The 14208-nt window shown below is 40.7% G+C and overlaps 1 long non-coding RNA gene across 1 annotated transcript; it reads left to right on the top strand.

The window, feature by feature from the left end:
- Window positions 1-275: 275 nt before the first annotated feature.
- LOC131481163 (uncharacterized) lies at window positions 276-10374 on the top strand. The gene is made up of 2 exons (XR_009246107.1): window positions 276-332; window positions 10094-10374. It is a non-coding gene; the product is annotated as an uncharacterized LOC131481163 (long non-coding RNA).
- The last annotated feature ends 3834 nt before the right edge of the window (window positions 10375-14208 follow it).

Here is a 14208-nt window from a genome sequence, read left to right as displayed (position 1 = left end):
CCCAGAGTGTGATTTTATCACATTAAATATCATGCCTGCTGAAGGTCAATTGACACTGGCTCTTATTCAATGGGAGTCAAGACATTCACGGACAAGACTGGCCCGATTTTCCCAGGCTGGGGAACCCAAGGTCAGCCCTGTAGGTGAGCACCCCAGCCTGGCGTCTTAACAGATTCTTCACTTCAAGTCACAATGAGCGTTGCCAAGCAACGCCATGAGACTCATGCGCACCTCAAGCCTCTCCTCAGCCTGTCATGAGGCATGCGCAAGAGGGCGCCAGGCAGGGCATAGGTCTATATCACCCGTTCTGAGAGATTATCTTGCTGTCAAAGGTGAGTGGAGATTGGCTGACTGTACGACACAATCTGGGAGAAATTCATATCTGAACCAGAGGCTAAAGACCTTCTCCAGAGAAATCTCTTCTGAAGGGTGACTCCCCTTAGTCGTCATTTACACATTTCTGTGGGTCCTTCCGGGTTTCCTTAGGAAGTTAACAGCTGCAGCGAAGTTGAGTCTTGGTGATTTTAGAAACTGTGTCCCTGAGGGTCATCAGCTCCAAATATGAAGGAGAAATCAGCTTTTGATTTCCAAGGTTGATTAAAAAAATTACCTTTTTCTGTCTTTTTAAAGAGAGTTTCTTTATTTTTCAAAAAACTTTTTTGAAATCAGAAACACAGAGAGAGAAAGAGGCAGAAGAAGATCTTCCATCTACTGCTTCCTGCTCCAAATGTCAGCAAGGGCCTGAGACCAGGAGTCAGGAGTCTATTCCAGATTTCCTACATAGTGGGCCAGGGGGTGGGCCAGGGACCCAAGCATTTGGGCCACCCTCTGCTGCTTTCCCCTGTGCATTACTAGCAAGCTGGATCAGAAGTGGAATAGCCTGGATTCCAGTTGGCATCATGGCCATCAGACTGTACTCACTACACTTCAACACCAGCCAGTACACACTATTTCTCACATTCTGGCAGGATCTTCACAGACTCCTCTCTGAAGGCTCATGTCCTAAGGCTCACAGATTATCAGTTATTTCCAAAAATGTTGTCTCATTTTATTATTAAAATCTGCTTGGTTAAACCTGCTCCATAAACTCCAAATATTGAGCAGAACACCTGTATGAAAACTTGTGCATTTAAAACCTAACATTCTCTCAACTTTTTATAAATACTTTTACCCAATCAGTATTGCAAGGTTGAGTATTTTGTAATTGTGAGTGTATCTTAAATGTTCCTTTTTGTTATTTACTTTTTTTGTTTTTGCTTTTTTATTATATATTTTTTTATTAATTATTTTGCATTATGTGACAGTTTTATAGGCTCTGGGAATCCCCCCCCACCCCTCCTCCTCCCCTCCCCCCTGGTGGATTCCTCCACCTTGATGCAGTATTACAGTTCAAATTCAATCAAGATTCTTTCCTTGCAAACATATACTTTATTTACTTTTTTGGAAGCCAGGCATGGGCTCAACTGGCTAATCCTCCACCACCAGCACAGGCATCCCATATTGGCCTCAGTTCATGTCCCGGCTGTGCCTCTTCACATCCAGCTCCCTGCTGATAGCCTGGGAAACCAGAGGAGGATTTCCCAAAGACTTGGGACCCTGTAACCACATGGAAGACCTGTAAGAGACTCCTGGCTCTTGGATCCTGGCTTTGGATCATCTCAGCTCTCGCCATTGTGGCCATTTAGGGAGACCAACAGTAGGTGGAATATCTCTGTCTCTCCATCTCTCTGTGAAACTGCCTTTCCAATGAAAACAAATAGGGAGTTCAGGTGAGTCTGGGCAGAGGCATGGGTGTCTGAATCCCCCAGCTGCATGGTTGCAGCTGGATGAACCTGGGTCCTGGTCAGGTTTTTGGCTTGGGATCCACTACTGCCAAGTGTGGTGGATGCCATGAGCCTCTGGTGGGGGTTCCAGTCTGTCCAGCCTGCCCCACCCATATTGACATGAGCACTGTATGGGCTGAACCTGTATGTGCTGAACCTGACCCTGCACCAACTGGTGCACACCAGAGCCAGGTCTGAAGACACAAAGGTTTCTTAGGGGACTGCTCAATTGGACTGCTGAAGTAGAACCCCAAATGTAGGGAAAATACTAAGGCCATGTGCATCGAATCAGGATCATATGTTATAGGACTGCACATTTTTGCTTGCTGACTTCCACATAAGAAAAGAAAGCATGCTCAGTTAGATATGAAAAACAAGACAGCCAGGTCATCTAAGACAACAGAAGATTATGAATATTTCACCAAAAGATGGAGAGATGGACAGGGTGAAAAACACTCCTGGACAGGCTTTGCAGCAAGCACCTAGGTCTGTGGATACACTTAGGCAGACCAGGACAGCCAATAGACCTTAGAAAGAACTTTTCAACTCTGGTATAAGGAAACCAACAACTTTCCAGGGCAATCAATACCATTCAAGTAATACCCTTGGAACATTGTATCCATTGGTGTCTTTTAGAGGTAACATAGGTAACATCAAATTACTGACTCTGTTCCTTAGTATTGACGTACTACACTATTTTTTTAAGATTTATTTATTTTTTTACAAAGTCAGATATACAGAGAGGAGGAGAGACAGAGAGGAAGATCTTCCATCCAATGTTTAACTCCCCAAGTGAGTGCAACGGCCAGTGCTGCACCAATCCGAAGCCAGGAACAAGGAACCTCTTCCAGGTCTCCCACGTGGGTGCAGGGTACCAAGGCATTGGGCAGTCCTCGACTGCTTTTCCAGGCCACAAACAGGGAGCTGGATGGTAAGTGGAGCTGCCGGGATTAGAACCGGCGCCCATATGGGATCCCGGTGTGTTCAAGGGGAGGACTTTAGCTGCTAGGCCACACTGCTGGGCCCCACTATTTTTAAATTGTTTGAAATGATGCCAGTGCTGTAGGTGAGCACATCTGTCCCAGGACACCACATTTTTTTATAGAATAAATACTATTTTTTTAGAAAAATTGAGTATGATATCAGTATGGTTGTTTTATGACACCATGATTTATTATGACAAAACAATGGTCAGATTAAGATATCAAAATCATGGTTTATGCAAACTTAAGGTTGTGATGTGATGATTTTCTGGGAATCCAGTAATAGTTTATGACACCAAAATTGTTTATGACATCACAAAACTGGTTTATGACACAATAATTGATTATGATCATAGCTGGATTATGGCCTCATTATTATGCTAACACTGTGATATGTCTATGTGGTTTATCACAATCCAATTAATTATATTACGCTTCATTTTGAAAATGCTTTACAGCATAAAAATTTATCATGATGGCATGATGTATCTATTATATAAACATTGTGGTTATTTACATACTCAAATATAAGGAGGCACCAATAATTGCTTATTACTCAATTATTTTTGAGCAATAAAGTTAATTATGACATCACAATTCAGTTTTATAATCAGGGTGGTACTTTCACATATCAGTTGATTATGACATTACAAGCTTTTATGAGAAAAAATGGTAGATAATAAATACAGTGGTTACTATCACAATAAAGTGATAAGGTTATGGTAACACACTTAATTATGACATAGTATATGTTTATCAGAATGATGATGTACAAGCAATTATTATGACACAGCACATTTTTATGAGAATGCATTGGTGGTTTGTGACATCAAAATTTACTGTCATAGTATCAGAATCATGACATGACAATTGGTTGTGATGGGACACAGTGTGTATTTTTTCTTTCTTTTTAAAAAAGATACATTTATCTTTATTGGGAAGTCAGATATACAGAGAGGACAAGAGAGAGAGATGGAGATTTTACATCCGTTGATTGACTCCCCATACGTCTGCAACAGCCGGAGCTGAGCTGATCCGAATCTGGGAGCCTGAAGCTTCTTCTGGGTTTCCACACAGGTGCAGGGTCCTAAGACTTTTGGGCCATCCTTGACTGCTTTCCCAAATCACAAACAGGAAGCTGGAAGGGAAGCAGAGCAGACGGGATATGAACTGGCATCCAAATGGGATTCCGGCACAGGCAAGGTGAAGATTTTAGCCACTAGGCTACCATGCTGGGCCCAAGAGTATATTTTTCATGTCAACATAATGATTTATCACAAACCGACATACATGAAAATGTGATGACTTTAGGACATCAAAACTGAAGTCACAATGGTTTGTTTATGAATTCAAAACTGATATTGTAAAGAAATTATGATACATCTATTCCATAAAATTATACTCTGGCATTAAAAAAAACATGAAATTATACCATTTGCAATACAATGGCCACAAGCAAAGATCATTATACTCCTTGCAATAACCCAATCACAAAGGACAATATCATTAATTCTCTCCAAAATAAGGCAACTTCCAAGGAAAATACAACCCAAACAGATAAATAAGTAAATATGTATACGCATCTGTTCTCATATATGAACTGTACAGTGGAGACTGGCATACCGGGAATTCAAGATACTCCTGAATAAAACGACTCCCAGTGAGACAGTAACATATCCTTGAAAATATGATCCTAGAAGCTGTATTATTATCTATATCAACACTGCCATTGTACATTTAGATAGCAGAATGTTGGACACGTGACTGTTCCTGAAGGACTATTCTACTGTAATAATATTAAGGGGGAAGTGAGAGAAGAAATGAAGAGGAGGAGGAAATTTCTGTGCCTATGTAACTATATCATGAGAAACAATTTTAAAAAATGAAAAAAATTATTTAAAATTCTAAACAAACCTTTAGTAAATAAAATTTAACAAAATACAAAAAAATAAAATACAACATATTCAAATGAAGTTTTAGCCATGAATACAGGGTTGGCTTACTATTTAAGTATCAGTTAATATTATTTACAGTATATATAAAAAACTGAAGAGAAGGATCATGTGATTATTTCAGTGCCTAATGGCATTTGACATAACTTCACAATCTTTAGTGACTAAATGATCATATGGGATACTGGTGCTTGTATCCAGGGTTAGCCAATTAAGATATTGCAGCAGAGGGCCTGGCGCGATAGTGTAGCGGTTAAAGTTCTGGCCTTGAACATGCGGGGATCCCATGTGGATGCCGACTCCAATCCTAGTGCCCCCGCTTCCCACCTAGCTACCTATTTGCGGCCTGGGAGTGCAGTGGAAAACAGCCCTGCACCTGCGTGGGAGACCCAGAGGAGGATCCTGGCCCCTGATTCGGTTTGGCTTAGCCCGAGACATTGTGGCCACCGGGAGAGTTAACCACCAGATGGCAAATCTTCCTCTCTGTCTCTCCACCTAGCTGTATATTTGCCTTTACAATAAAAATAAATAAATCTTAAAAAAAAGATATTGCTACAGACCCAAATATTGGATTCTTATTGAACAATGTTAAAAGCTTCCTTGTATGTGGTCATTTTTTTAAATTAAATTTATTCATTAATTACATTGTGTTGTAATTACATAGAATCTGGGATTCTCTTCCCACCCTCCCCCCATGGGGGGTTCTTCCACCTTGTTGCATAACCATAGTTCAAGTTCAGTTGAAATTCCCTCCCTGCAAGTATATGCCAAGCATAGAGTCCAACATCTTATAGTCCAGTCAAGTCCAACTACTTATTGGGTAGACCCTCTCTGGTCTGAGGCCAGAGTCAGCAGAGTATCATCCCAGCCAAATAAAAGCACTAATACACCATCTGCAGCACTTAACATCGTTATGGAATTAATTGACATGGTATTGAGCAGTCAACATGTTAAAAATAAATGCAATTTCTTAAGCACTTTCTGTGACCCCCCCATTCACAGTTCAATTTTAGCTTATATTACTACGTATGACATAATATCCATAACATAACATGATATGCTTAACATCATATCATCTTAAATTAAGGCAAACATGTGGTATCTAACCTTTTGGGATTGGTTCATTTCCCTTAGCATTATGGTTTCCAGTTTGGCCCATTTGGCCACAAAGAACTGCATTTTGTTTTTTTTTTTTAATAGCTGAGTAGTATTCCATGGAGTAAATGAACCATAGCTTTCTTATCCAATCCTCTGCTGATGGGCATTTTGGTTGTTTCCATGTTTTTGCAATTACTGATTGTGCTGCTATGAGCATAGGAGTGCATGTTGGTTTCTCATAAAACAAGTGTTCTGGATATATTCCTAGGAGTGCTATAGCTGGGTCATACGGTATGTCGATTTTGAGTTGTTTGAATATTCTCCATACTGATTGCCATAGAGGTTGTACCTATCTGCAGCCCCACCAGCAGTGGAATAGGGTTCCTTTTTCCCCCGCAACTTCGCCAGCAAGTGTTGTTGGTGTTTTTCATGTGGGCCACCCTTACTGGCGTTAGGTGGTATCTCATTGATGTTTTAATTTGGATTTCCCTTATTGCCAGGGAGCTTGAGCATTTTTTCATGTTTATTTGCCATTTGGGATTGTTCCTTTGTGAAATGTCTGCCCATTTCCCGTGCTCATTTCTTGAGTGGCTTGTTTATTTTGGTGTTTTGGCTGTTTTGTAATTCTTTGTATACTCTGGAGATTAGCCCTCTATCACCTATGTCGTGTGGGAAGATCTTCTCCCATTCTGTGGGCTGCTTTTTTACTTTGTTGATTGTTTGCTTTGCTGTGCAGAAGCTTCTTAGTTTGATGAGGTCCCATTTGTTTATTCTGGTCTCGATTTCTACTGCTTTTGGTGTCCTTCTTAGGAAGTAGGAACCTACCCCTAGATCTTGCAGAGTATTTCCAACATTTTCTTCCAAAAGTTTGAAGGTTTCTGGATGCAGGTTTAGATCTTTTATCCATTCATTTTTAAGGAAATCACTGCTGCTATCTGAGGAGACATTTGGAGGCAGTTCTGTTGCCACCACTTAAAGGAATTAAGTACAACAATGGTGGAACTGAACACAAATATACAGAACAGGATATTCCAGGAACAATGAGTTTTTGCCAGGATTCAAGCAGAGGATTCACAGTTGAATTTTCTTTTGTAAAATTTTTATTTATTTTTATTTGAAAGGCAGATTTACAGAAAAAAGGAAAAAGCTAAAGTCTTCATATAGTGGTTCACTTCCCAAATGGCCACAACTTAGTGATCCAAGAAGGAGATTCCTCCAGGTCTTCACCTGAGTGCAGGGGAGAACATTATTCTGTTTGATGATTACATAATACACCACCACACAGGATGATGTTAGAAAATAGGGCTTTCTCAATTATTTTAATAGGTATTACATTTTTGATTATTGGAAAGGCAAATATACAGAGAGAAGGAGCGAGAGAAAGAAAGATCTTCTGTCCACTGGTTCACTCCCAAAGTGGCTGCAACAGCCAAATCTTAGCCAATTCAGAGCAAGGAGACAGGCATTTGTTCCAAATATTTCATGTGGTGAAGGTTCTTAAGACCTTGGGCCACCCTATACTGTTTTCTAGGCCACAAGCTAGGAGCTAAATGGGAAGCAGAGCAGCCAGAGTAGGAACTGGCATCCATATGGGATTCTGGTTCACACAAGGCAATTTAGACATTAGGCTATCATGCCTAGGGATGTTTGGACGCTTCTGTGGGAGTCTTCATTCACTAGTAGAAATGCAGTCCATTGATTTTCCTTGATTCCTGGCAGTCTGTCTGCCCAGACACCATATAGGCCCATACCTCCAAGAACCCAAAACCCACCTAGCACTAGCCAAGGACCTGCTAGCTCCTTTTGGCATCTGGTGAAGTGAAAGTCCCTGTTCGTAGGCCTAGGCATCCTTCCCTCATCCTGCCACCATTACATGCTGCTGGGGACATGGGACATGGAACTCCTAATTGATGCACCTAGCATGATCCAAGGAACCGTTGGTCATTCTCTGCATCTGTCCAGTTGAAAATCCCTGATTGCAGACCTAGGCTTCCTTCCCTCACTCAGCCATCTTTACATGCTGCTGGAGGAGGAGATGGAGCTCCTGTTTGGCGTGTCTTGTGCAATCCAAGAGCCTGCCAGGCCCAATGCCTTGTTTGTGAGAATGGGTGCATGCTGGCTTATTTGATTGTGAGTTATGGGATTCCTACCTGTCTTCACAATATTCTTTGAGAGATAAGAAAGGATCTGATGTGCACATAACCACAATGAGCTTGCAGATGTATCAGCAGCGGCTAGGTTGTTGATAAATCAGGCTGTGACTGAGTGAAAGGAGTATTATAGGCCTGAGAAGCATTATGATCAAGCCTGGGAAAGTCTTGCTAAGTCTGCAGTAGGACAGTTACAATTGTGGAGTTGGAGTATAACTTTAGAATGACTTTAAAGGAATGAAATGAAGATCCAGGTATTGGTGGCTGGTGCTCAATGGGCTAATCCTCCAACCTTCAAGCACAGGCATCTAATATGGTTAGCTGTTCCTGTCCCAGATGCCCCATTTCCAATCTAGCTCCCAGGATAGTCCAATTTCTTGGGCACGTGCACTCATGTGGATGACCTGGAGGAAACTCTTGCTCAGCTCAGCTAATTTCAGACATCTGGGCAGTGAACCTGTTAATGAAAGGCTTTAGTTTGTCCTCTCTGTAAATCAGCCTTTCCAATAAAAATAAATAAAAAGTTTTAAAAAGAAAGTTCAGGTATGAATTCTCTACTTTAATCCTGGGAAAAACTCATTATTCCTGGAATGTGCTGTTATTTAAATTTGTATTCAGTTCTTCCTTTAGTGTATTTATTCATGTACGTGGCAGCAACAGAAGGGTTGTCAACTATCTGCTTTACAGCAGACATTTCCTTAAAGGCAACCACATGCAAGGAAGCATTTAACATTGTTCAGTAAGAATCCCGATAATTGGGTCCAGTGCAATACCTAACAGGCTCACCCTTCCCCCTCTAGTGCCAGGATACCAATGGACAGTTGTTTAAGTCCCGGCTCCTCTGTTTCTAATCCATCACATGGATTATTGCCTGGGAAAGCAACAGAGAATGGGCCAAAGCCTTGAGACTGTGCACGTATTTGAGAGACCTAGAAGAGGCTCCTGTCTCCTGGCTTCAAATAGCTAATCTCTGGTCTTTGGAGCCACTTGGGGAGTGAACGAACGAATGGAGGACCTTCTTTATTATTCTGGAGGGAAGATGACCCTGTTACTTCTATTTTCTTTTTTTTTTTAAGACTTCTTTTATTTTTATTGGTAAGTCAGATATACAGAGAGGAGGAGAGACAGAGAGGAAGATCTTCCATCTGATGATTCACTCCCCAAGTGAGCGCAATGGCCGGTGCTGTGCCGATCCAAAGCCAGGATCCAGGAACTTCTTCCAGGTCTCCCATGCGGGTGCAGGGTACCAAGGCATTGGGCAGTCCTCAACTGCTTTCCCAGCCCACAAGCAGGGAGCTGGATGGGAAGTGGAGCTGCTGGGATTAGAACCGGCACCCATATGGGATCTTGGCGCATTCAAGGCAAGGATTTTAGCTGCTAGGCCACACCACCAGGCACCAGTTACTCCTACTTTGTGTGAATCTGCCATTCCAGTGAAAATAAATAAATCTTTTTTAAAAAAGGGAAAGTTGTGATCAATAATTATTTTGTTAAAGTATTTGATTTAGTTTATTAGCTAATATAGTAACATTTATCTGCATTTACCAGAAGAATGAAGCTTAAAGGAGGTAAGCCATTTTTTTCCAGATCACATTGCCCTAAGAGGCAAAACTAATTGCAGAATGCTGTCTTTTTCTGTAAATTAAAATCTTGCTCATTATCACACTTACATGAGGTAGCTAGAATAGGAAAATAAATGGAGGAAAAAGCAGCATAGAAGCTATAGAGCATGGAAGGGAGAGGGGGATGTGCAGTCAGAAATGGATGCATACGGAGTTTCTGTTTAGAATAATGAGAAAGTCTTGGAAGTGGATATCAGTGACAGTTGTACAGCATTGTAAATTTACTTAATGCCAATAATTGAATGCTTAAAATATTAGATGTCAAAATTTATTCTACATATAAAACTATATAATCTGTATGCGCTTCTTTTAATAGCATACAAGGTTTCATCATGTTTTTCATCATGTTACATTCATTGTGTTTTTTCCCACTCACATGACCCAACCTAGACTTCTTAGAATCTCTACTCCCAGGAACCATGGGTCCATCCAGCTCAGCTCTCTAGAATCTTCTTGTTTTTGCAGGTACACCTCTTGGCAGGTCTAGGAAGTGTATGGAGGATGCCCCCTGCACCAGGGACATGGTGAGGGCTGGAGATGCTGAAAGACTCCAAATGTCATTTCACGGAGTCACAGAACTGAGTGTGAAGAAACAGGAATCCTTCCACAAATTTCTAACTTCCTTCTTTTTCCTATAATGCCAGCTTTCCATTTCCAACCTCTTTAATATTAAAATTGAACACTTTTTCCTAAACTGTTACCCTGATTATTTAAGCTATCATTATTAAATTTTTCTCAGTGGCCTTTGCTTTGGTTTTGGTTGTTGTTGTTGTAGTGTTCCCACCAACATATCGGCACGTGGGCAGGTTTCTGCATTATTTCGCTCCGAGTGTGCTCTACCTGCACAGGTACACAGAAACCACATTTTACTTGCACACACACACCCTTGTCATGCCTTTGGAGACATGCACTTGCATTCACGCGTGTACACAGGCGGACACATACAGCACATACACACAGATACATGCACATACATACTGGTACACACACAGTCGCACACACCTGATTAGAGCATCATTTACAATAAGCAGACAGCATCTCTTTCCTAAGAACCTCCTACAACCAAGTAGTTTCCTTTTAACCACTTTTTATCTATCTCCTTTTTTTTTAAATAATCTTAGTTGATTAGGGTACAAAGGGTCAAGGGCTACAGGAAAGTGGGTAACACCATTGTTTCTACACTAATATCATTTTTTCCCCTGTATCTGTGGTCCAGGGGAGAAACAAAGGGAAAAGCCCCACCCACATTCCCACACATCCCATGCCCTGGGTGTGAGGCATGCTCCAAGGCTCCTGCTGAAGCACTTTTGATAGTTCAACAGTTCTGCATTGCTGCCAATCTCACCATTCCAATCACGATGAAACCTATTCAGAATCCACTGGCTGACAAAGTCTCTTCATGGTTGGGGTTCTGAGATGAGCATTTCAGTTGGAGGGATCTCCAAAGAAACTTCATCCGAGATGATCCCAAACCTGATTCTTGTGTAATTTGCCAGTACAGGGTCCAGCACTGTCTGTCTGCCTATGCAAAAACCTGGAAGCAGCCAAAATGCCCATCAATAGAAGACTGGATAAGAAAGCTATGGTTCATCTACTCTATGGAATACTACTCAGCTATTAAAAAAAACGAAATGCAGTTCTTTGTGGTCAAATGGGCCAGACTGGAATCCATCATGCTAAGAGAAATGAACCAATCCCAAAAGGTTAAATACCATATATTTGCCTTAATCTGAGATGAAAAGATGACAACTTGGAGATAGTACCTGTATATTGTAATATTAGTGCAATCTCTAACAACCTGTATCCAATGCAATAAGATAATGTGATATAATCTATAAACCAACAATTAATGTCAGAATACTAAGATCTACATCGAAAAACTATAAAACCTACTATACCCTCAATACGCTATGTTAACCTGTAATGGGGAGGGAGTGCAGGGAAATCTTTCAGGACCATAAAAACAGTGAGAAAAAAGTACAATATAACCAATCAAGATCAAATCTGGTAATTCATAGACAACAGATTCAAAGCGGCACTAAACAACAATAAAACTACTATACCAATGCATGAAGGGTGAATCGGGTGCGATCCTGACAACCTCTTAACAGGAGGTCATGTGCGTGGAGCAGGGGGGCACTCCAGAGTGGAGCAGGTGGTAAGGAGGAAGCTTGGATCCCAACCATGAAGACTCCCAGACCTTCACCACAAACTATTAATACGAGCAACAAGGACTATATCCCAACTGCCAAGGAGGCCACAGGGAATTGGATGCCCTCGGAGGCCAAGTACTCTGAGGTCACCCACCCCCAACCGGGGCTTCCGCATGGGATGGAAGAAGTCCAAACACTACCGCGCAGAAACCAACGTGATCGGAAAGACAACCTGGAGAGCTGAGCACTCCGCAGACACAGAAGAACAATAAATGTCCTTCGGGACGAGAGAGGAAAGCTTTCTGTGATCCAAGCCGGGCCCCACCTCTGGACCCCCTCCCTCCCTCGCAATGACCATCGGGATCTCTTCGAAAACCCCTCATAGCAAACAATAATACAAACTAAAAAAAACTAAAATAAATAGACAAACAACAGAAAGTAGAGCTTGAAATCTGACAGGAAAGAGCTGGCGTGGATTGGCTCATGCCTCGCTGGGTGGGACACAAAGATTAGTTACTCCTCACCATGGTGTTGAGGATTTTCCTGCACACCCCACCCCCCCAAAAACAAAATGTTCTGCACCTTAAATGTCAACAAATGTCTTGTTAGAGTTACAAGCCAGTCTAGATTATCCTAAAATCTGCCAAGATCAGCAAAATTATACTTCAACACAACAAATGGCTAAATACTAAAATGAAATAGACACGAGACAGCTGAATGGTACCCTATAGCCATTTTAAGGTATATAGCAGCCGGTCCTGAATATAAACTAAAATTGAAATGTCAATGAGCTAAACATATGATGTGGTTAGGACTTGCTTTTTTTTTTCTTTTTAATACACTGGTTACTCAAAACCATGTCAATTCCATAATGTTGCAAATTGCTGTTGATGTTATATTGGGACTCTTTTTTTTTTTAAGTTGTCCTTAACTTTATTTTTTTTATTAATTATTATGCATTATGTGACAGTTTCATAGGCTCTGGGAATCCCCCCACCCCTCCCCACGCCCCTTCCCCCCGGTGGATTCCTCCACCTTGATGCAGTATTACAGTTCAAATTCAATCAAGATTCTTTCCTTGCAAACATATACCAAGCATAGAGTCTAGCTACTTATTGTGCAGATGGGTTGAACAGTTTGTTGGGGAGACCATTTCTGGTCCAAAGTTAGAGCTGGTAGAATATCATCACAGTCAATTAAGAGTTCCAATATAAATGGTACCTCATAGCCTTTTCAAGGTATATAGCAGCCGGTCCTGTGTACAAACTAAAATTGAATTGTCAATGAGCAAATCATAGGTTGTGGTTATGAACTTGTGTTTTTTTTTTTTTAACATACTGGTTACTCACAACCATGTCAATTCCATAATGTTGCAAATTGCTGTTGATGTTATATTGGGACTCTTAATTGACTGGGATGATATTCTACCAGCTCTAACTTTGGACCAGAAATGGTCTCCCCAAGAAGCTGTTCAACCCATCTGGACAATAAGTAGCTGGACTCTATGCTTGGTATATGTTTGCAAGGAAAGAATCTTGATTGAATTTGAACTGTAATACTGCATCAAGGTGGAGGAATCCACCAGGGGGGAGGGGCGGTGCAGGGGTGGGGGGGATTCTCAGAGCCTATGAAACTGTCACATAATGTAAAATAATTATTAAAAATATATATATAATAAAAATAGTTGCATTCAATCAATTTGACCATGAACATTAATGTCTAGAGTACTGTATTTTATCCTTTGCAATTGTTATTTGATTGACATAATAATTGTAAAAAAAAATCCTGTTTATGTCAATTCTTTATAATGTAACTGGCACACAATAAAACTCTTCAATTCTTTGAAGAGTTTAAAGAAAATTAAAAACAATGAATAATGCAAAAAAAAAGATATGCTTTCTGAGAAAACGGAAGAAAAAATGCCATGTCTACAATCATGGAGCATGTCAAAGGAAATAAAATGTTGTTACCTTGGTTTGATAGGTACATATTGTACATATGCAATAAAATACTTTACTATAACCCAAAAATATGTATTATTATTAATTATTGTTAATAAAATGAAGTTTAAAAAAACCTAATATGTAATGTAGTATGTTACTCTCACAATACATTGACAAAAGAAATCTAAATCCTGAGTTGTTGGCCTAAACCATGCTCTCCTTTTAACACCAAGATTCTTTCGGCATCCAGAGAGCATGCAACCAGATCTTCCAGCTCCATCCTCTGTGCTCCAGCTTGCACACAGGAAGGATCACTGTGGCACCACGATGTGTTATTTGCCCCTGAAATTTCAGGTGTACTAAGCCCCTCACTGTCATTTTCCACTTGACAGAGCATTCATATCTTTCAATCAATACCCATTTCCATGTTGGCCTTTATGTAAGTTTTGGTTTGGGGATTTTTCATGCCTATAATTCATTATCA

Source organism: Ochotona princeps, chromosome 1, assembly GCF_030435755.1.
Source record: "Ochotona princeps isolate mOchPri1 chromosome 1, mOchPri1.hap1, whole genome shotgun sequence".
Lineage (NCBI taxonomy): Eukaryota > Metazoa > Chordata > Mammalia > Lagomorpha > Ochotonidae > Ochotona > Ochotona princeps.
This window is presented reverse-complemented; position numbering and strand designations above follow the sequence as displayed.